The sequence below is a fragment of the Budorcas taxicolor genome, chromosome X (genome assembly GCF_023091745.1).
Source record: "Budorcas taxicolor isolate Tak-1 chromosome X, Takin1.1, whole genome shotgun sequence".
NCBI classification, from domain to species: domain Eukaryota; kingdom Metazoa; phylum Chordata; class Mammalia; order Artiodactyla; family Bovidae; genus Budorcas; species Budorcas taxicolor.
Window position 1 is genome coordinate 145,878,431 of NC_068935.1, and position 22,757 is coordinate 145,901,187.

Sequence of the window (22,757 nt, forward strand, 5' to 3'; positions counted from 1 at the left end):
TCCAGGGCAAGAATACTGGAGCGGCTTGCTGTTTTCCTTCTCCAGGGGAATCTTCCCAATCCAGGGATCGACCCCGAGTCTCTTGCATCTCCTGCACTGGCGGGCAGATTCTGTCCCCCAAGCAGCATCTCAGAAGCCCGTCGCTTTACTACCTAGCTAAATAAAAATAATGCACCTGTTTTGTGCTCTCCACGATATTCTTGGACAGAAAATCACTTTCCCTCCCGCAAAATGGAAACATCCATTGAGCCTGCCCCCGGTGGACGTGGCCGGTCAGCTCTCCCATCTCCTCCTTAAACTTGGGTAAATAAATCTTCAGTGCCTGCCTGAATTATTGCTGACCCTGCACATGCACCTTCTAGCCCCAAGACATTTAGGAAAGGTTGCCCTTGCCTTTTCTAAATAATGAATTGCCTTTTTTTTTTTTATTGTCTTCTAGGCAGTTAATGGGGAAAAATATGAATGAGAATTTTTTCCGCGCCCTCGAGCTCTTTGTGACACTTTCAAAGACGATAACATCTTTATTGCATTTCAGTTTCAGCGCTCACATCATTCATTCATTCAGCAGATAGCGTCCATGTGCCGGTGAGGCTGTAAAAGTGCAGAGGCAGAGTGCAAGCTCAAATGACCTCTTTACGGTTATTTAAAGGCACGTCAGGAGAAGGCAGTGGCCCCCCACTCCAGTACTCTTGCCTGGAAAATCCCATGGACGGAGGAGCCTGGTAGGCTGCAGTCCAAGGGTTCGCGAAGAGTCAGACATGACTGAGGGACTTCACTTTCACTTTTCACTTTCATGCATTGGAGAAGGAAATGGCAGCCCACTCCAGTGTTCTTGCCTGGAGAATGCCAGGGGCGGGACCCTGGTGGGCTGCTGTCTATGGGGTCGCACAGAGTCGGACACGACTGAAGTGTCTTAGCAGCAGCAGCAGATAGAAGAAAGGGCTTCCTTGGTGGCTGAGACTATAAAGAACCTGCCTGTCAGTGCAGAAGACCCAGGTCAGGAAGATTCCCCCTGGAGGAGGGCATGGCAGCCCACTGCAGTATCCCTGCCTGCAGAATCCCAGGGACAGGAGGAGCCAGGTGGGCTGCACGGTCCACAGGGTGGGTCGCAGAGAGTCAGACAGGACTGGGCATATAGACAGAAGAAGTGAACCCCGGTGGGTAGGGGGTTGAATTTTGAGAATTCTGCACCTGCGGGTTGACTTAAGGAACATTTCGGAGGATCCTCAGAGTCAGGATTCTCTTGTTGTTTGCGTTTTCTAGAAAGGCAACTGCTATGCAGAAAGAGGAGTGGGTTTCCAGGATAGGGAGCCAGACCTGGCCCAAGGTGGACCACAAAGGATCTGACCCCCAGACCGGCTGCGTCAGCAACCTTCATGTATAGAAGCCTTTGCACGTGGAAAGGCTGCACGGGAAGCCCTTGACTTGCCCTAAATGCTGCTGGTCTCTGTGGCATGAGGTTGGAGATATTGCCACCTTCACAGCTAGTGGCCATCATGCCGCTGTCCAGGGCTTTGCCAGTATCTTCCCCGCCCCCCCCCCCCCCAACTTTAATTTTTTCTCCCATGGACACTCATCTTCCTTGCCTTTTCAAGTTCAGCTAAGGCAGATAGCCAAAATTCCTAAGGGAGGAAACGCGGAAAGTCAAAGAGAAATGAAAGAAAATGGCATTTTGAAGGATGGAAATGCATGATAGGATCGTGTGTGTGTGTGTGTCTGTGTGTGTGCACGCGTGTGTTTCCTCCTGGGTTGCCAAGACCGAGGACTGCTGATGCGTCTGAAGATTTGGAGCGAGGCTCGCTCATAACCGTGAAAGAATTATTATTGGTGGTTTGGCCACAGTAACAGCTGTTGACCCGGATGGGGGTGGGTTTGGAAACCTGTGTGTGTGTGCGGATTTGCTGCCCAGAGACATGGGGCTTTATATAGGTGGCAAGCACAGCCACTCCTGCACAGATTTCTATATAGGTGGCAAGCACAGCCACTCCTGCACAGATTTCTATATAGGTGGCAAGCACAGCCAGTCCTGCACAGATTTCTTAACCGTCATGGTTGAGCCGCTTTGCTGGAATAGTGAGACCCCTCTCTGGGCATTTCATCAGAAAGCAGTCAGTAAAAAGAATGCATTTGAATCAGTTCTAATGAGGTAGGTGAAACTGGAGCCTATTATACAGAGTGAAGTAAGCCAGAAAGAGAAATACCAATACAGTATACTAATGCATATATATGGAATTTAGAAAGATGGTAATGATAACCCTGTATGCAAGATAGCGAAAGAGACACAGATGTACAGAACAGACTTTTGGACTCTGTGGGAGAGGGAGAGGGTGGGATGGTTTGGGAGAATAGCATTGAAACATGTATAATATCATGTATGAAACGAATCGCCAGTCCAGGTTCGATGCATGAGACAGGGTGCTCAGGGCTGGAGCACTGGGATGATCCTGAGGGATGGGATGGGGAGGGAGGTGGGAGGGGGATTCAGGATGGGGAACACGTGTACACCTGTGGCAGATTCATGTCAGTGTATGGCAAAACCAATACAATATTGTAAAGTAATTAGCCTCCAATTAAAATAAATAAATCAATTAGAAAAAAGAAATGAAGCACGTATACATGATTTTAAAAAATTTTGTCCACTATATATCGGATTATTTTTCACCTTTAACCTTTTCTCGATCCATGTCCCTTTTCTGTCTTGGAATTGCATCCCCATCACACTGAACTCAGTCACCTGTCTCCATGTTTCTTTGGGCCGGGGCGAGGTCTCGGACTTTGCTTGGTTTTGGTGGCTCTGTTCTGAGGGATACCGGCCACGACTTTCGTAGAGCGTCTCTCACTTTGGGCTTGGCAGGTGTGTGCCCCGTGATGAGGCTGGGGTTGTGAGTTTGGGGAGCATAGACCACAGAGACGGGCCCTGTGATCACGTCGCCTCAGGGCGGGGACACGTCGCCTCAGGGCGGGCACTCTCAACGCGACTTAGCGCTGATGAGCCTACAGAGCTTGCCCTCTGCCCAGGGTGTGCGTTTGCAGAGTCTCTTCACTATCGAGTTACCGCTTTTCCCTCTCGTCTGTCCACACTTCTTTCAAAGCCCATGCTCACTGGTGTAGGGGGAGCAAGGTAAGCTTCACCTCCTGGAGGCTTTAGGTTAAACTGTTTGAATGCCAGGCTTCCCCAGTGGCTCAGCGATAAAGAAACAGCCTGCCAAGGCAAGAGATTCTGGTTCAATCCCTGGGTTGGGAAGATCCCCTGGAGAAGGAAATGGCAACTCACCCCAGTATTCTTCTTTTTTTTTTTAACTTTTGGGGCCTACACCATGTGGGTTGTGGCATCTTATTTCCCCTGCCAAGAATCGAACCCGTGCCCCCTGCGTGGGAAGCACGGAGTCTGAACCACTGGATAGCCAGGGCAGTCCCCCACTGCAGTAATCTTGCCTGCAAAATCCCATGAACAGAGGGGCCTGGCGGACGCTATAGTCCACAGGGTCGCTAAAGGGTGGGATACGACAGCATCTGCTTCTGCTAAGTCACTTCAGTCGTGTCCGATTCTGTGCGACCCCATAGACGGCAGCCCACCAGGCTTCGCCGTCCGTGGGATTCTCCAGGCAAGAACACTGGAGTGGGTTGCCGTTTCCTTCTCCAGTGCATGAAAGTGAAAAGTGAAAATGAAGTCGCCCAGTTGTGTCCGACTCCTAGCGACCCCATGGACTGCAGCCCACCAGGCTCCTCCATCCATGGGATTTTCCAGGCAAGAGTAGTGGAGTCGGGTGCCATCGCCTTCTCCGACGACGGCGTCTTAAACAGCAGCAAATTTAAACGCAGGTTTCTTCACTCGTCGCTTGATGGAAGGTAATTCAGCCTTGTTTTGGAATATGGGTCCAGTAATTCTAGTTTGGGGTCGTCTCTCCGTAATAAACTGTACCCGTGAGGCACCCTCTGCCGTTTCTGGGGTTGAGTCCCGTGAAGCACAGTGGCTCCCGAAGGAAACCGTCTCTGCACAGAACCCATCTGCACGCTCACTGGCTTTTCTGAGATCTCTTCAGTCTTGTGCACTCCACCAGTGTTCTCATGATGCCTTTTTTTACTTTGGGCTGCGCTCTGCACCATCCACACAGCGTGTGTGATCCGAGTGTCCCTGACAGGAGGTCAGACCCACATCCCCTCCGGTGGACACTCAGCGTCTTAACCACCGGACCTTCCGGAAGCCCCGCACGGTACATTTTTGTCTGACCACGTGTCTGTTAGTCTGTAACAAAGCATCCAAAGCAGTTTCGGTATAGGTAAAAAAGACTGTCTTCCTAGCGGATAAGCATATGTGATATTCCGTTACATTTCATGGATGGAGTAAGAGGCCCCATCGCATAAGTGGGTTTGGGGCCCCGTCGACACACTGGCGTATGAAGGCCGAGGGTACCTGGCTCAGGTGGAAAGGGCCCCTGGGGCGTCCACTGGATCACGGATTTCCAGGGCCTGTGGGTAGCTGTCAGCTCACCTACAGTCAGCCTTGGTGATTTCAGCGAGAAGGTCACTGGCAGGCCTTTTTAAGAGACCTTCTCCTTCACGTTATTTTTAGAAGCAGCAAATATCAACCGTAAATATTTAATGTTGTGTTTATAGACTCTGGCATCATAAAACTTCACGAGGGTGACTCAGAGGAGGCTGATCACTGTGAACCCCCGAGGAGAAGGAATCTCCGCCCCTCCCCTGCCCCGCCGGTACACCGCACTGTGTGAAGACAGCCATCGTTGACGTTCTTAGGAAAGAGGTGAACAGGTACATCACTGTCTTAATTCATCTTCGTCATCCTCGGCAGATGAGGAATTTAGTCATTATTCCTCGCAGGCCAGTGGTTTCGGTCCCTCTTTTCTGATTTTTTAAAAGCAACGTGCTGCATAGAATGAGCAATTTGGGGAAAAGAAGGAGAGAGAGAATCAAATCTGGAAACAAAATAAACACGTGAGCCCACCCCCATCAGACTGTTGGTACATTTCCTCCCAGCTGCCTGTATTCCTGTGCATGAAACGTCAGGAGGTTCAGCTTTGTGACCCGGCTCTCCCAGCTTAACCTTACGGAGTGAGCCTTGTGATCATCGCCGACGTTCATTGGAAACATTTTTCAGGCATCCATCCCGTCAAGTGCGTGTACCGTAATTGATTTCACACTTGTTGCCGGAGCTTCAGATTGCTTCCAATTTTATTTTTTTTTTTGCTTTGGGAGAGATGGCTGGGAATGGGGCTGTAGGGCTCTTGAGACCGATTACCAAATTGCTTTCCTTGAAAGGCTGTGGCAGTTGTTCCCTGTTGCCAGAGCCCAGGGTGGAGTGCGCTGGGGTGGGGGGTGGGGCCCTGCCTCTCAGACAGCTCAGGACATTGTGGTCAACTGAGAAAGGAATGCAGGCACCTTTTTTCTGTTGTTTTTGGATTTCTTTGATTGAAAAACAGAATGAGGTGGAATATTTCATCCTGTTCGCCAGTCTTTCGCGTTTCTTTTTTTTTCTGTGACTTGGATGTAAGTTGTTTTGCAAGCAATGGCTCGGGTTCTGTTTGGGGTTACACTCTCTGGGTTCCACGTGAATGCCAGCTGTTTTAATAAAGACTGCACTGTCAGAGTTTCAGCTACACGGGCCGTTCTTTGGCATTTGAGGGGAAGTTGAGTCTCCCGATTGGAGCCAGACTGTGAGTCTGCATATTGGGGCTGCGTCTTAAACAGGAGTTGAGTCCAGAAAGCAGGAAGGCAGGTCAGCATATGAGCTTATTACTGAGATTATACCAAAATACGTTCTTTGCTCATTAACTCTTCGGCCCTTTCTTTAAAGCTGGGGGGGAGGGGTGTGCGCCGTGACTGCTCATGGATGAGAATTGATGCCTTTGAATATCACTGCTCTACATGGATTCAGCGCATCTCACGATTCCTAGTGTGTTTATCAGAAGACGGTGTTTTTGCAGAATGACGTCTGTAGGAAAAGCGCAGATTCTTAGGTTAGCCCGCAAAAGATCTTAAAATATTTATAATTATCAATAGGCCAGCTTGCAGTTTGTTTCTGCTTGTCATTAGCCCAAGTTTGTTTCCCAAGGATGTGTGTCCAGGTGTGGAAGAGTGTGTACGGCTGACATATGTTTTGTTGTGCAAAGGAATTGATCGAATGTCTCTGCTGTGTCTTTGAAGCACGGTGCTGTTTCTTGGCACGCTAGGGACAAGGAGGGGGGGATTGTTTGTTTTCTGTGTTGCTCTGAAGTCATCAGTGAGATGTCTCTGCGTTTGCGGTTACTTCTCTCTACTTTCGCTGTTGTATAACATCACACATTTGGAAAGCTTTGCAAAGATCTATTTCAGTTCCTCCTTTCAGAGTGTTTAAGTATTTCTTTTTTGTTTTTTTTTTTCGTTTCCAAATCTGGAAAGGAAAGGAATGAAAGGCGAGGGAAAAGATGATACAGCAGTGATTAGTAGAAGGACTCCCCTGACGGTCAGGTGGTTAAGACTCGGCACTTCCATCGCAGGGGTTGCTGGTTTGATCCCTGGTCGGGGTCCTAAAATCCTGCATGCCTGTGGATGTGACCGCAAAAAAAAAATTCATCGATAGATTATTAAAAAGCAAATGTGATGATTTTGGGATACGGTTCTTGTCGCCTTGTAGCTTAACGGCTTTCGCTTCTCAATGATGTGTGAATGTTTTTGCTCTAGACTATGTTCAGTAGGTGAGCCATGAATCATTTCCTGCCAGATTTCAATCGATGAGGTAATGAGTGCGTGGAGAAATGCATGGTCCTCTTCTCAGGTCTCAGGGTTCTTTTTCCTCTCAGTTTGTTACTGCTGCACACTAGGAGTTTCCTTGTTTCTACATGTCTACGTGGATCCTACCTACTAGGACTTTCCTTGTTTCTCCATTCTGTGTGATTACGCACAGAAATGAGGGATGGGGAGAGGACTCACTCCCAGGTTCCCTTCCCCACGGTGGCTAGAGGTCAGAGATGCTCAGTTTGAACTCCGTTTCCCAGATGCGTGCACAGTACCGGTACCAGCTGTGGGCAAACGGTTCCAGCTGTGGGCAAACGGAAGCCATATTCCCTTCACCCAAGTAGTAAAAGTAGAAAGCTCTCCTGTACTATCATACCATTGCTGCAAAATAAACTCCTTCTCCTTAACACCAACCTGGGCTTGCCTGGTGGCTCAGCAGTAAAGGATCAGCCTTCCAGTGCAGGAGACTCGGCTTCGATCCCTGGGTCGGGAAGATACCCCTGGAGAAAGAAATGGTAACCCCCTCCAGTGTTCTTGCCTGGAGAATCCCGTGGACAGAGGAGTCTGGTGGGCTACAGTCCCTGAGGTTGCGAAAGAGTGGAATACGACTCAGGAGACTCAGAGGCTAGAAAGCAACTCAGTGGCCAAGCAACTCGACCAATCCATATCTGGATGGTGTTTTTTTTCTTTTTTTTTTTATTGTTAACTCAAAGTAGAACTCAAAGAGACAATAAAGGGCCTCTTGCAAAAGGAGGCCTTCGAGTGTTCAGTTTGTCATCACTGATGAGATGCACACAGCTCCCTGTGCTGGGAGCCTAAGCATCTCTAGCTGTGGGTTCTCCAGCGCTTTGAGTGGGCGAGGCTGAATTAAACTTTCAAAGTGATAGCTGACAGTGTAAGGGGCAGGAAGCCTTGTCTAACAGGAGGTTTAATATAACAATAACAGCAAGAGAAACTGTCTGTAGTCCTGGCTAAAATATCTGTTCAGCAGCACCCCTTCTTAAACAGAATGTGTGCAAGCTCAGTCGTGTCCGACTTTTGTAACCCTTTGGATTGTAGCCCGCCAGGCTCCTCTGCCCATGGGATTCTCCAGGCAAGAATACTGGAGTGGGTTGCCATTTCCTGGTCCTGATCCAGAGGGTTGAATCCATTGAACCCGCGTCTCCTGTGTCTCCTGCGTTTGAAGGCGGATGGATTCTTTACCCGCTGAGCCATCAGGGAAGTGCATCTTAAACACGGTCGCACTGAAATTTGAGCTGTACTGTTGACTGTGGTACAGAGTCCATTGTAGCATCGTCACCCTTGGTCTCCCATGGCAACCTGCTAGGAAGAGGGGTGCAGCTCTGGTGACGTCACCCCCCAGGCTATAGACGAGAGAGGCTCAGCCAGACGGGATCCACACCCAATGCTCTGCAGTGAGCCCTGGAGTTCACTGCGAACCTTGCTGTCTGCTGGGCCAGGTGGCTCTGAAACCAGAAGGTGTAACAATACACGCTCAGATGCGAGGTCAGTGTTTGCCCACAAAGCGAGCAACCTGCCAATGACCGTGGTTCTTTTTGAGACCCACAACCCTTTCCGGTGTCTTAACAGAACTTGTGATACATCCCTATATTTAAAAATCCTCCAACAGAAAGTTGCTTTTTTTCCTAGAGAAAGGTGGTCTGCATTTAGAACAATTTGTGATTATTAATCTGTCTTGAATTGGTCACGGAATAAAAAAATGATGTGATGGGCATCTAATTAAAATTTTGCAGTAGACACAAAAGAACCTTTGTAAAAAATGATATGGTTTCATCTTGCTGACTATTAGCAACACATTTTAGAGCCTGCAGGCACCATAGAAACTGTCTGGGTTTTTGCACTCTCCAAATAGAAGTAGAATGCAAACCATAAGTTTAATTTAAGGTTTTCTAGTAGCCACAGTAGAGAAGTAAAAAGAAATCATAAATTATTTTTGCAATATGTATCTAAACATATGCTGCTGCTGCTAAGTCACTTCAGTCGTGTCTGACTCTGTGCGACCCCATAGACGGCAGTCCACCAGGCTCCCCTGTCCCAGGGATTCCCCAGGCAAGAATACTGGAGTGGGTTGCTATTTCCTTCTTCAATGCATGCACACATGCTAAGTTGCTTCAGTTGTGTCTGACTCTGTGCAACCCCATGGACAACAGCCCACCAGGCGCCTCCATCCAAAGAATTCTCCAGGCAAGAATACTGGAGTGGGTTGCCATTTCCTTCTCTAAAATAGATGCTAGATTAATATTATTTGAAACATTAAAAAAAATATCAATCTCTCAGTCATGTCCCAGCTCTTTGGGACACTGTGGACTGTAGCCTGCCAGACTTCTCTGTCCATGGGATTGTCCAGGCAAGAATACTGGAGTGGGTTGCCATTCCCTTCTTCAGGGGATCTTTCCGCACCAGGGATCGAACCCAGGTCTCTTGCATTGCAGGCAAATCTAACCGTTTGAGCCACCAGGGAAGCCCATTATTTGCAACATATGTATTAATATATAATAATTCAATAATCTAGTCAACTCACTATCCAAAATAGTATCATGTCAACAAGTTACTCATATTTTAAAAATCATCCAAGACATATTTTATGTTCTTTCCATTTCGGTACTAAGTCTGCAAAATCCAGCGTAGAATTTAAACCTGCAGCCCTTCTCACTTTGGACTCATTGCTTTGGTCAGTCCAGTCTGAGACCCCCAAATTCCAGTGTCTGTGTAAAAATATGAAAATAAATGTGCACTATGAAAAATTATTTTCTATCAGGAAGTTACACTATTTTGAGAAAGGGATAGTTTAAAAGTTGGACGGTTTGTTCAGTTTTCTTTTTAATTTATTTGAAATTTGTTAAGGGAAAAAAAAGTTGCGGGTGCATAATTTAAGAATTTGCATATGGACCAATTACAGAGGAATCGTGTGGCCTGGAATGTCTCCAGGTCCTTCCGTCCTGCAGACCACAATCAGTTTCGCTGCTGCAGGCTTCTTAGCAGCCATGCTGACCTGCACCATCCAGTATAGGGGCCACAAGCCTTGTAGACCCAAGGAGCACCCTCAAATATGGCTAGGGTTCCTGAGGATCTGATTTAGAGATTTTATTTCCTTATTGATTTAAATTTCGATCCTTGGTTCAGCTGTTCCATAAGTTTTATGTTGGGAATCACATGGGTATGTGTATCTGTGTTTTCAGTGTACAGAATACATCTTCTGAACTATAATATCAGTGGTCTATTTCCTTTGAAAATTCCATTTCCTAATTAAGATGTGAAGCAAGTGGAAAATACATTGACTTTGGGAATTTTAGAGATTTTGTAGGTAAAAGGAATGTCGAAGATCTCAGTAATTTTTTTAAAAAGACCAGTGTGAAGTACAGTTGAAATGATGCTATTTGGGATACGCTGGGTTAAGTTTAAATATGTTGTGAAAATTACTTTGCATTTAAACATTCTTTAATTGGATGTAAGCTTACCTCACATTCTGTTGGGCCATCCACATCTCCCATCAGAGCTCTCGCACCACAGACGAAAGAAGCAGTGCTTGAGATCCCAGGCGGTGGGTGGGTTGTGACATCCCCGTCTGAACATGGGCCCTGCTTCCACTGTTGGCCTTTGTAAAGCGTTCTGTACGCCCAGGTGAGTCAGTGTGAGGATTTGTTTGGCTCACTGAGAGATGTTTTCATGCGTGGCCACCTCCCCTCACCTCTGCCGGATGTATGGGTTACTGGCCACAAAAGGCAATGCTGACGTGGAAGGGAATGAGGTCCTCAGTCTACACTGGTTTTCTGACCCCTGGGCATCTCGCGTGAGATAAAGGTGGTTGGTTTTTCCCAGTGTGCGCTTAAAAAAAAAGGTCTCAGAGGTTGAATTGGGCTTCCCAGGTGGCTCTAGTGATAAAGAACCCCCCTGCCATTGCAGGAGATGCCAGTTCGATCCCTGGCTCGGGAAGATCCCTTGGAGAAGGAACTGGCAACCCGCTCCAGTATTCTTGCATACCTGGAGAATCCCACGGACAGAGGAGCCTGGCAGCCTGTAAGTTCAGGGGTCCCCAAGAGTCTCACAGACTGCTGTGCTCACGCTTTGAAACTCATGCAGGTTCAGAGCCAGAAAGTCATAAGCTCAGGGCTGCCTCTAACTGATGCCTCCTCTGACGAAAGGGATTTTCTTCAGGCTTTATTTATGTGGTAGAACACCCTAGGGTGCCCGTGAATTAACATCGGTACCAAAACACGCTGTGAAGCCTTAGGTTTCTGAGCAGGAAATCAGTAGTAGCTGTAGTTTTTAATTTCTTCACTTCCTCTTCCCTGGTGATGCATGTCTCTGTGTTATAAGAGGCCAGGAAGCAGCTTCTAACCTTTCTGCAAGGTAATTTGGCAGTGACGGGGCAAGTCATTGAAGTCAGCTGAGATGTAACTTTCTGTGGCTTTGGAAGTGGGGTGATGGACCTCTCATTCCATGAAGCACTGCCTCACAGTAGGAGCCCCAAAGTTCTGTCCTCCTCTGTGTCTGGAATGGATGCACCAGCTCCTGCCCTCACATCATGTCCCTGAGCAGGAGTGAGAAGGGGGGTTTCATTGCCTTTAAGAGCACAGACTAGAGATTTTGTATTTGACTTCTGCTCGTAGCCGTTGGCCAGAACTGGGTTACAAGAGAAAGCTTGTCCTTTTGAGAGGGGTGTGACCATGTGCCCACACAGAATCCAGGTGTCCTGTTCTCAAAGGGGGAGGGATGGAAGTGGATAATGGTTCAGTTCAGTTCAGTCGCTCAGTCGTGTCCCGACTCTTTGCGACCCCATGAATCGCAGCACGCCACGCCTCCCTGTCCATCACCATCTCCCAGAGTTCACTCAGACTCACATCAGTCGAGTCCATGATGCCATCCAGCCATCGCATCCTCGGTCGTCCCCTTCTCCTCCTGCCCCCAATCCCTCCCAGCATCAGAGTCTTTTCCAGTGAGTCAACTCTTCGCGTGAAGTGGCCAAAGTACTGGAGTTTCAGCTTTAGCATCATTCCCTCCAAAGAAATCCCAGGGTTGATCTCCTTCAGAATGGACTGGTTGGATCTCCTTGCAGTCCAAGGGACTCTCAAGAGTCTTCTCCAACACCACAGTTCAAAAGCATCAATTCTTCAGCGCTCAGCTTTCTTCACAGTCCAACTCTCACATCCATACATGACCACTGGAAAAACCATAGCCTTGACTAGACGGACCTTAGTCGGCAAAGTTATGTCCCTGCTTTTGAATATACTATCTAGGTTGGTCATAACTTTTCTTCCAAGGAGTAAGCGTCTTTTAATTTCATGGCTGCAATCACCACCTGCAGTGATTTTGGAGCCCCCCAGAATAAAGTCTGACACCGTTTTAATTGTTTCCCCATCTATTTCCCGTGAAGTGATGGGACCGGATGCTGTGATCTTCGTTTTCTGAATGTTGAGCTTTAAGCCAGCTTTTTCACTCTCCTCTTTCACTTTCATCAAGAGGCTTTTTAGCTCCTCTTCACTTTCTGCCATAAGGGTGGTGTCATCTGCATATCTGAGGTTATTGATATTTCTTCTGGCAATCTTGATTCCAGCTTGTGTTTCTTGGATAATGGTAGTCTAGCAGATTCTACCTTCGACCCTGTCTTCACTCTAGTGGGAACAAGGCGTTGCTGAAACAACCACGTGTTCAATGCAGAATTCTAGACTGTGGGACGAGGATGGGTGTATGGTACAGCAACGGCTCCTGCAGAGAGCTTCTGGGTTCCATCTTCTGCTCAGCTGTGTGTTTCCCTTCTTCCCCACCACTTACTCTGAGTTTTAGCCAGGTGACCAGGAACCTCTTTCTTTGTGCACCAAGTGGGAATATGATCTCCCCTGAGGTTATAGTGGTTGCATGAAGTAATAAAGATGAAAGGGCACGCCTTTGTGGCCTTCCTTGTACCTCGGTCACAGTCCAATGTCCTGTTTGTTGGGAGTTATCTTTCTACACAAAGCCTGTGTGGTTTGTAGCACAGACTTCTTGCACAAAAGTGGCTTAGGCATCTGTCTCCACGGTCCTTACGCACCGCGTAGCATTTTGCATAATATTTGCACATGAAGTTCTTGCATTTGGTGCTTTGGTGTCAAACATGAGTACGTGTGAAATCACTTTGATATTTGCAACATACATTTCGCTTCATAATTTTTAAATATCGGCAGTATTTACTAGAGAGCAGGTTCTAACAAACATACACATCCCCACCCACTGAAAAGAAATAGAGTAGAAATGTTGAGTATTCATTGAATGTTTTTTTAAATGTGAATGTGGTGTGTTTGGATTATTTGTTCATTATTTTTCAGCCATGTAAATAGAAAATGAAAGTTCATTTAACTTCTTTCTATGTTTTCAATAAATATGTAAACTATTATTATCTCCCTTTATATTAATATAATAGTACTTGAGTTGGGGAAAAAAACAAAACCACAGCACTCTTGAGTGGACCTTTGCCAGTCAGAAAGATTGTAAGGAAAAATTGATTCCTCCTGGGTTTTTGTTTTTTGTTTTTTTTTTTTAATAGAAATTAGCACACATAATGATTTTCCCTGAGCATGGTCTCTTTTAAGCTTCTGAGAAATTTTTGGTCGTGCAGGCTGAATGGAGTGGATAGTGGTTTAGAGGAGAATTGAACTGATTAATAAGAAGCCCCTGATTTTGTTTTAATCACATACTCTGACACAGTAAGGAAAATTCACGCTGTGTTTTCTTACAGTGGTAGTGTTACTAAAATGTATGCAGATGGAACGCGTTTATGTATTACTGGGCCTTTCATGCAGTTTTGCTTTCCAGGGCTCTTGGTAAATCATTACAATTATTTTTATCCAGGGTATCGGTTCTCAACGCTCCTCTTGACCTGACACTGTGAATTTTCTGTTCCGCGAAAATCGTATTGTTGAATGGAGGCTTGTGCCTTGTAGAAATTAAGAAGAGATAAATGCAGAGAGAGCTAGCTGTGTGAGGCCCTCTGTGTGTGACGATGGATTTCCTTGCGTTTAGGGTGGGCTTTTACCTCCCTTGTGTGGACAGAGGAGCAGAGCCATTTATCACGAGTGCTTAAATGTGGACTTCATCTGTGTGACCCCATGTTTGACTCATTGAGCCTTTAAAATCCGGTAGGAATAATGCAATGCCGGGGGGGGGGGGGGGGCAGACAGCACAGATAAGCTACAAGACACCGTATTTCTTTAAAATCATTATTATTATTTGACCGGCCTGGGACTGAATATGCTGGATGTGCGAGGTCTGGGAGGTGCAGCTTTTCGTGGTAGATGCTCTGATCAGACAGCGTGCGTGATGGCTGGCGTGCGGCATTTGACATAGACGCCTTGTGAATTCTCAGCCTGTTGATGCCCAAATGATCATTGTGGTCTTCCATTTCTCGCCTGCCCGCTCCGTCCTTTCCACAAAGCTTTGCCCTGATCATAGACCTGGGTTCTCTGCTCAAAACAGGACCACATACAGAATGTCTTCTCCCTGGAGCAGAAGGTTAGCTTCGTTGCCTTCTAGAAGCTTCAGAGCATCCTTCCGTTTTGGCCTGCTGGGTTTTTTTTCCCCCCCATCTGGATGAAGCTGATGCTCTAAATGTTTGGAGTAAAAGATGGTACATCGATGGTGGAATTATCTGACCCAGCATTCGTCAAGTTGGCTGGCATTATCTCCAGTGTTTTAAAGTCTGTTAAGTTTGGGGAGAAGGTAGAAGTTTCCCATTGAGAATTAACCTGTGGAGACTGAAGGAGAGCTATCTTTGTGAGGTAGTAGCTTCCGAAGAGAGGCATGTTGATCTCCCTGGTGGTCCGATGGCTGAGAGTCGCTGCTCCGAATGCAGGCGGACCCGGGTTCAAGCCCTGGTGAGGGAGCTAGGTACCACACGCCACCACTGAATTCAGATGCCACAGTGAAAGTTCTCGTGAGCTGCAACAAAAGACCCACGTGCCCTGAGACTTGGTGCAAACAAATAAGCAAGAATAAAAATAAATATTAGGAAGAAAAAAAGGTGTCAAAGGTGTCTGAAGTGCCAGTTCATAACGACTTATTCCCAGCAGCTGTCCATTACGACGTGAAGACTCTCTGAATGCTGGAAAGACAGAAGCAAGACTGAGTTATTACAAAAATGAAAGTATCTTATGGACAATCTAGAAACAATGGGGTGAGGATAAAAAGGTACAACTTGTATAAACTGTGAAAACTGGCTGGCTCCAGGAAGAGGAGATAAATTCCCCGTGTACATAAGGGGATAGAATGGGTTTCTGAACCTTGGTGCTTTTGACATTTGGAGTTGAAGACTCTTGAGAGTCCCTTTGACTGCACGGAAATCTAACCAGTCCATCCTAAAGGAAATCAGTCCTGAATGTTCATTGGAAGGATGGAAGGACTGATGCTGAAGCTGAAACTCCAATCCTTTGGCCACCTCATGCGAAGAACTGACTCACTGGAAAAGACCCTGATGCTGGGAAAGATTGAAGGCGGGAGGAGAAGGGGACGACAGAGGATGAGATGGTTGGATATCATCACTGACTCAATGGACATGAGTTTGAGTAAACTCCGGGAGTTGGTGATGGACAGGGAAGTCTAGCATGCTGCAGTCTGTGGGGTCGCAAAGAGTCTGACATGGCTGAGCAACTCAACTGAACTGGATTTCAGGGGAAGCCTCTCAGGAGTCTTCTCCAGTACCACAGTTCGCAGGCATCAGTTCTTTGGCACTCTGCTTTGTTTACGGTCCGGCTCTCAGACACGACTGGGCAACTGAACAGCGACACCAATTTTTGATGGTAGGAGCTGTTCTCTGCGTTGTGGGGTGTGGAACAGCATCCTGGGTCTCTATGCAGTAGTGTACAGGAACTCTCTCCCAACAGCTCAAGCGACCAAACATGTCTCCACATATTGGCGGATATCCCCCCACCCTGAGTGCTTGGCAACATCACCCCCAGTGAGAGCTACCACAATAGGTAGGTCAGTGCAGACAGATGGGAGGATCTTAGCTCTTGCATTGGGGGGAGGGGGGGGCTTCTGAAATGAAAGAAACCATCAGAGGGTACTAATGTAAGTTCTTTTTTAAAAATGTTTTCAGGTTAATCCCTTGCAGCCTTTTTTTTATTGTAAATATATTTTATAAGGAGGCTATGTTACATCGGCTAGTACTTAAATTTGAATAGTAGTTGCAAAGTCATTCTATATATATTGAGTGAATTAGAGCTGGATTAGTTACATCATAGGGACTTAAATCTTTGAGGATAAATTCAAATCCCTATGTCAAACACAACTGATAATTTTAAATGAAAAACCTTTTATAAATATATTTGAACAGACATAATCTTATAATAAATCATACACTTTCAAGGTGACAAGTCAAAATGCAGGGTTAAGTAAGTCAGAAGGAGAAAAACAAATATTGTATACTAATAGCTTTCCCGGTGGCTTAGCTGGTAAAGAATCCGCCTGCAATGCGGGAGACCCCGATTCCAGTTCCTGGAACTGGAAGACCTCCTGGAGAAGGGATAAGCTACCCCTTCCAGGATTTTTGGGCTTCCCTGGTGGCTCAGCTGGTAAAAAATCTGCCTGCAATGTGGGAGACCCTGGTTCGATTCCTGGGTCTGGAAGACCTCCTGGAGAAGGGATAGGCTACCCACTCCAGGATTCTTGGGCTTCCCTGGTGGCTCAGCTGGTAAAGAATCTGCCTGCAGTGCGGGAGACCTAGGTTTGATCCCTGGGTTGGGAAGATCCCCTGGAGGAGGGAAAGGCTACCCACCCCAGTATTCTGACCTGGAGAATTCCATGGACTGTCTAGTCCATGGGGTCATAAAGAATCGGACATGACTGAGCGGCTGAGCACACCCAACACATATGTATGGGATCTACAGAGATAGTACTGATGAAGTGATTTGCAGCAGTGGCAACACAGACGTAGAGTAACATGATGACGTAGGTTCTTTCATGGCAATGCCCACAAGCATACCCTGGGGCCCAAGCAAGCAACCAATGAACCATTCCTTTTGAGGCCCAGAAGGCTTTGACTTAACCATCTCCTGGGGAGATAAATTTAAGCCAGTGAAGGCAGAAGTGGAGATACGGTGAGGGATTAGATCAAAAGGATCAGCAGGATGTATCCTTTTTTTTAAATTTATCTTATTTCATGGGTATATATCTCACTTCACAGATAGCTGCTTTAATTTTAAAAAAACTGTCATAAATGATTTTGTATAAGCTAATGCATTCAACAAAGTGCAGAATATACTCATTTCAATATGAATTTCGTTCCAATTCCATTGTGTATGCTTTCTAATGTTAAGAAACCAGTTGTGAAAAAGTGAAAGGGTTAGTTGCTCCGTCGTGTCTGACTCTTTGCCGACCCCATGGACTGTACCCCACCGGGCTCCTCTGTCCATGGAATTCTCCAGGCAAGAATACTGGAGTGGGTTGCCATTCCCTTTTCTCGGGGACCTTACTGGCCTAGGGATCAAACCCGGGTCTCTCACACTGCAGGCAGGTTCTTTACCATCTGACCACTGGGGGAGCCCAAGAAGCTAGTTGTATATATTCTTAATTTATCTGTGTTACAGAGTTAGCATTCAGACACTACGGTCTTGTGAAGGGGCTTCAGAATACTAGGGGTGTCTGGAATATTGTAGTGATTTTGCTACATTAATTTCATATTATAAAGTTATAGCCATTTAACTCTGGGCTTTCTCAGGACTCCAGAAAGTATGTAATCACTGTTAGCTGTCATAAACTCCTGACATTTGGAAGCACAAATGAGTTCTTCGATTTCTGCACATTCAGCTCAGTTCGGTTCAGTTGCTAAGTCACATCCAACTCTTTGTGACCCCATGGACTGCAGCACACCAGGCCTCCCTGTCCATCACCAGCTCCAGGAGCTCACTCAAACTCAGGTCCATCAAGTTGGTGATGCCATCCAACCATCTCATCCTCTGTCGTCCCCTTCTCCTGCCGCCTTCAATCTTTCCCAGCATCAGGGTCTTTTCAAATGAGTCGGCTGTTCTCATCAGGTGGCCAAAGTATTGGAGCTCGATTCGTTCCAAGGAATATTCAGAGTTTATTTCCCTTAGGATTCACTGCTTTTATCTTGCTGTCCAAGGGACTGTCAAACTCTTCTCCTGGACTGCAATTCGAAGGCATCAATTCTTAGTGACTAAGTTGTTATTATAGTTTATAGTTGGTCTCCTTTGACTGTTTTTCTTTGTTTCTGCATTTCCTCTGATTAAACTTATTCCTTGGCTAACGTTTTTCCACAGACAAAAAAGGAGGTGCAGGACGTGAGGGGAAAGGACCGTAAGGTCTTCCTCTGTTTGAGTCTTGGTTGTCTTGAAAGTGAAAGCCACTCAGTCGTGTCCGACTCTTTGCAACCCCGTGGACTATACAGTCCATGGAATTCTCCAGGCTAGAATACCGGAGTGGGTAGCCTTTCCCTTCTCCAGGGGATCTTCCCAACCTGGGGATCAATCCCAGGTCTCCCACATTGCAGGTGGCTTCTTTACCAGCTGAGCCACCAGGGAAGCCCAGGAATACTGGAGTGTGTAGCCTTTCCCTTCTCCAGGGGATCTTGCCAATCCAGGGATCGAACCAGGGTCTCCTGCCTTGCAGGCGGATTCTTTACCAGCTGAGCCCTCAGGGAAGCCCTGTGATTCCACAGCCTCTGTTAAAATGATTGCCACTCACCCTGTGTGCAGAGCATCAACTCTGCTTTAGCAAAACTCTGGTCAGTGGCTGTGTGTGTAGTCATACTTCCTCAAGTGAAATATGTCAGGGACGTGTGTCATTACAGCAGCAGGTGCAGCTGAGCAAAGTGGGACCGGCTTTGGGAGCAGGCGTATCCAGAAGTACGGGGAGGAAAGACGCGGATGGTTGTGAACACTACCTTCCCAGCTGTGTTCGTCCATCCCTGTGCATCGGGCATCCCGCTTTAAGGTTCTTCGGTAGAGAAGGTGCAGATCATGGGTAAGGACCTGTCAACAGCCTGGACGGGCTGGCGTCCCTTTCCTGAGCTGTGCTCGTGGAAATCCATGCCCAGCTGGTGGTAGCAGGTTCAGCCCCTGGGAGTGGCTGAATCCTTTACGAGATCCTTTTGCCATTCATATTTTTAAATGTTAGCCCTGCCAGCGAAGAGCAGACCCTGTTAATTATGTATGTTTGTACGTGTGTGTTGGGGGCAGGACTTGCCCGATTGTCTGTCTCATGTAATGTCGATGATGTGTATCCTTGTATGTAGGTGATGTGGAGGTGACATGCCATCTGCTCAGTCAACTATGCATTTAGAAGGATATGATTCCAGGCAACTTCCACACACATTATCTGCTTGTCGTTAACACTTGGTATAAAAGCCCAGCGAGGCCTGAAAGCTGCCCCTGAGTCATGAAGGAGGAAAGTGCCATCTTCACTGGAGTTTGGGTCTTCAGCACTCATATTTGGTTTTTCTTTGTCTTTTTAACGTGGGCCTTTTTTTTCCCCCCTCTCTCTCTTTTTAAAAAAAAATATTTTTAATTGGAGGATAATCACTTTACAATATTGTGTTGGTTTTTTGCAAGACACCAGCATGAATGAGCCACAGGTATGTGTGTGACCCTTCCCGGTTGAACCTACCTCTCACCTCACAGCCTATCTAGGTGGGTTTGACCTCCCTGCGTCATATAGCAAATTCCCACTGCCGCTTTTAACTTCACATGCGGTACTGTATATGTTGCAATGATCCTCTCTCCAGTTTTTGCTCCTTCCCCTCCCCCAACTGTGTTGACAAGTCTGTTCTCTGCGCCTGCGTCTCCGTTGCTGCCCTGCGAATAGGTTCATCAGCCCTCTCTTTCTGGATTCCGTATATATGCGCTAATACATAGTGTTTGTCTTTCTCTTTCTCACTTCACTCTGTATAATAGGCCCCAGGTTCATCCACCTCGTTAGACTGACTCGGACGCGTTCTTTCTCATAGCTGAGTAATACTCCATTGTGTGCGTGTACCGCGGCTTCTTTATCCATTCATCTGCCGGTGGGCACCTAAGTTGCTTCCACATCCTGGCTTTTGTGATCAGTGCTGCAGTGACCACTGGGGTACGTGTCTCTTTCGGTTCCAGTCTTCTCAGGGTATATGCCCAGTGGTGGGATTGTTGGGTCAGATGGTAGTTTTCTTGCTCCGTTTTTAAGGATTCTCCACACTGTTCTCCATAGTGACTGCGTCAGTTTGCATTTCCACCAATAGCGCAAGAGGGTTCCCTTTTCTGCACACTGCCTCCAACACTTATTGTCGGTAGGTTTCTTGATGGTGGCCATTCTGACTGGTGTCAGGTGATAGCTCATTGTTTTGACTTGCATTTCTCTAATAGTGAGTCTGTTGTGCATCTTTCCATGTGTCTATTAGCCATCTGTATGTCTGTTTTGGAGATACGTGGGTCTTCTGCCCACTTTTTGGTTGGTTGGTTTGTTTTTCTGCTATTGAGCTGCATGAGCTGCTTGTATATTTCGAATATTAATCCTTCGTCAGTTGTTTCATTTGCTATTATTTAGTCCCATTCTGAGGGCTGACTTTTCACCTTGTCGATTGTTTGTGCAAAAGCTTTTAAGTTTAAACAGGTCCCATTTGCTTCTTTTTGCTTTTATTTCCATTACTCTAGAGGGTGCGTCAGAGAGGATCTTGCTATGGTTTATGTCATCGAGTGTTCTGCCTATGTTTTCCTCTAAGAGTTTTATAGTTTCTGGTCTTACACTTAGGTCTTTAATCCGTTTTGGGTTTATTTTTGTGTTTGGTGTTAGGAGGTGTTCCGGTTGCAATCTTTCACATGTAGCTGTCCAGTTTTCCCAGCACCAACTATTACGAGGCTGTCTTTTCTCCCTTCTGTATTCTTGCCTCCTTTGTCAAAGACAAGGTGCCCATAGGTGCTTTGGTGTATCTCTGGGCGTTCTATCTTATTCCATTGGTCTACATTTTTGTTTTTGTGCCAGTACCATACTGTCTTGATGACCGTAGCTATCTATTTTCAGACTGTAAAGTCTGAGGTTAGGAAGGTTGATTTCTCTAGCCCCCTTCTCCTTTCTCAAGATTGCTTTGGTTATTCAGGGTCTTTTGAGTTCCATGCTAATGCTAAGTCACTTCAGTCGTGTCCAACTCTGTGCAACCCCATAGGTGTCAGTCCACCAGGCTCCCCCATCCCTGGGATTCTCTAGGCAAGAACACTGGAGTGGGTTGCCATTTCCTTCTCCAATGCAGGAAAGTGAAAAGTGAAAGTGAAGTCGCTTAGTCGTGTCCAACTCTTCACTACCCCATTGACTGCAGCCCACCAGGCTCCTCCGCCCATGGGATTTTCCAGGCAAGAGTACTGGAGTGGGGTGCCATTGCCTTCTCCCTACACATTGTGGAGTTTTTTGTTCTCCTTCTGTGGAAAATACCATTGGTTATTGATAGGGATAGCATCGGATCTGGTAGCTTACTTGGCGGAGCATAGTTTCTTTCACAGTATTGATGCTTCCCATCCAAGAACATGGTATGTCTCTCCATATTTGTGTCTTCTTGGGTTTCTTTTATCAGGGTCTTGCAGTGTTCTGCATGCAGGTCTTCTGTCTCTTTGGGGAGCTTTATTCCGAGGCATCTTATTCTTTCTGTTGCAGTGATAAAGGGGATTGTGTCCTTAACTTCTCTATTTGATTCTTCATATGTGGACCATTTCTTACAGTCCTTACTGATTTTGTTCCAATACTGTTTCTGCTTCGTGTTCTTGTGTTTTGCCCCTCCCCACCCCCCCGCCAAGGCACTGGCAGGCAGATCTTTACCACTGAGGCACCTGGGAAGCCCCAAGCTTGCAGGAGTTCAGAGTTTAGTGAACCAGCCATCGGGAGAGTTTTTGACAGAAAAATGCATTAATCTCCTTTTATTCTTACGAACTCTTTTCTTTTAAAGAAGGGAAATAGCTTCCACCAAGAAGTATGCTTAAATCCGCCACCCTCACCCCAGTTTTTCCCCTCACTTTGCAGCTTTCATCTTAGGTAGGACAAAACAACCCCCCTAGATTGATTAGCTGCTGTTTTGTTCCTGGATTCTAGAGTTTTTACTAACAACTGCAAGTATGGTCCTGAGAATCACGCCACAGCATCAGGTGTTTGTTTTTTTGAATGACTTTTCTGACGAACCTTGATTTAGCAAGAACATCAATCTCATTTCCCAACCACAAAAATGAATACAAATTCAATTAGCCAAAATGTGTCATTCTGCTTCCGTGAAGATAAATTCTCCAAGGACAGAAGCTGGCTTAAGAATTTCTAGGTTTGACCAACGTTCAGAAATTCCAGAAATTACCCAGATTTTGAGACTGTTTTCTAGGGAATGCCTCCGCTGCAGTGGCAAGTATCTTAAAATGTCATCTGTGACTTTGAAGATAACCGAGGACAGCTTCTTTTCACAGTGAAGGATTTGGCTCTGGCTTATGGAAAAAGCCGGAGAAGGCAACGGCAGCCCACTCCAGTGTTCTTGCCTGGAGAATCCCAGGGACGGGGGAGCCTGGTGGGCTGCCGTCTATGGGGTCGCACAGAGTTGGACAGGACTAAAGCGACTTAGCAGTAGCAGTAGCAGCAGTATGGAAAAAGCAGATATTCTTGACTTCTCTTCAGAGTAAACTGGCTAATCCACATTTTAGCTGTCACAAACATTTTGACCTAAGTTTGTAACTAGCCGCTGGGTCTTTGGAAGAAATACATTTGCACTGGAGGTTCATTTTCTTTGAGATCTCTTTTGTTATGGTAAAGTATATATGTTGCATAAAAGTTATCCTTTTCAACCACTTTTAGGTACACAGTATACTGTGCTGTCTAGCATTAAGTACATTCACCATCCACCTGCAGAACTTTTCCATCTTTCCAGATTTAAACTCTCAAACTTAACTCTCCTCTCCATTCGCCCCTCTCCTGGCAAGACCATTCTATTTTCTGTCTCTATTTTTAACTACTCTAGATACTTCCCATAAGTGGGATCATACATTATTTCTCCTTTTGTGTCTCACTTATTTCAATTA

General features: G+C 46.4%; 1 protein-coding gene across 5 annotated transcripts in view; it reads left to right on the top strand.

The window, feature by feature from the left end:
- The window catches only part of TBL1X (transducin beta like 1 X-linked), a 250,083-nt gene that overhangs the window by 130,001 nt on the left and 97,325 nt on the right, over positions 1-22,757 (top strand). For 2 of the 5 annotated variants that reach the window (XM_052662903.1, XM_052662905.1), the window contains one exon: positions 4,618-4,773. The exons of the other annotated variants lie outside the window; for them this stretch is intronic. The gene's annotated coding sequence lies outside the window, so the exon portion shown is untranslated. The remainder of the gene's footprint in view (positions 1-4,617; positions 4,774-22,757) is intronic. 5 annotated transcript variants of the gene reach the window in all.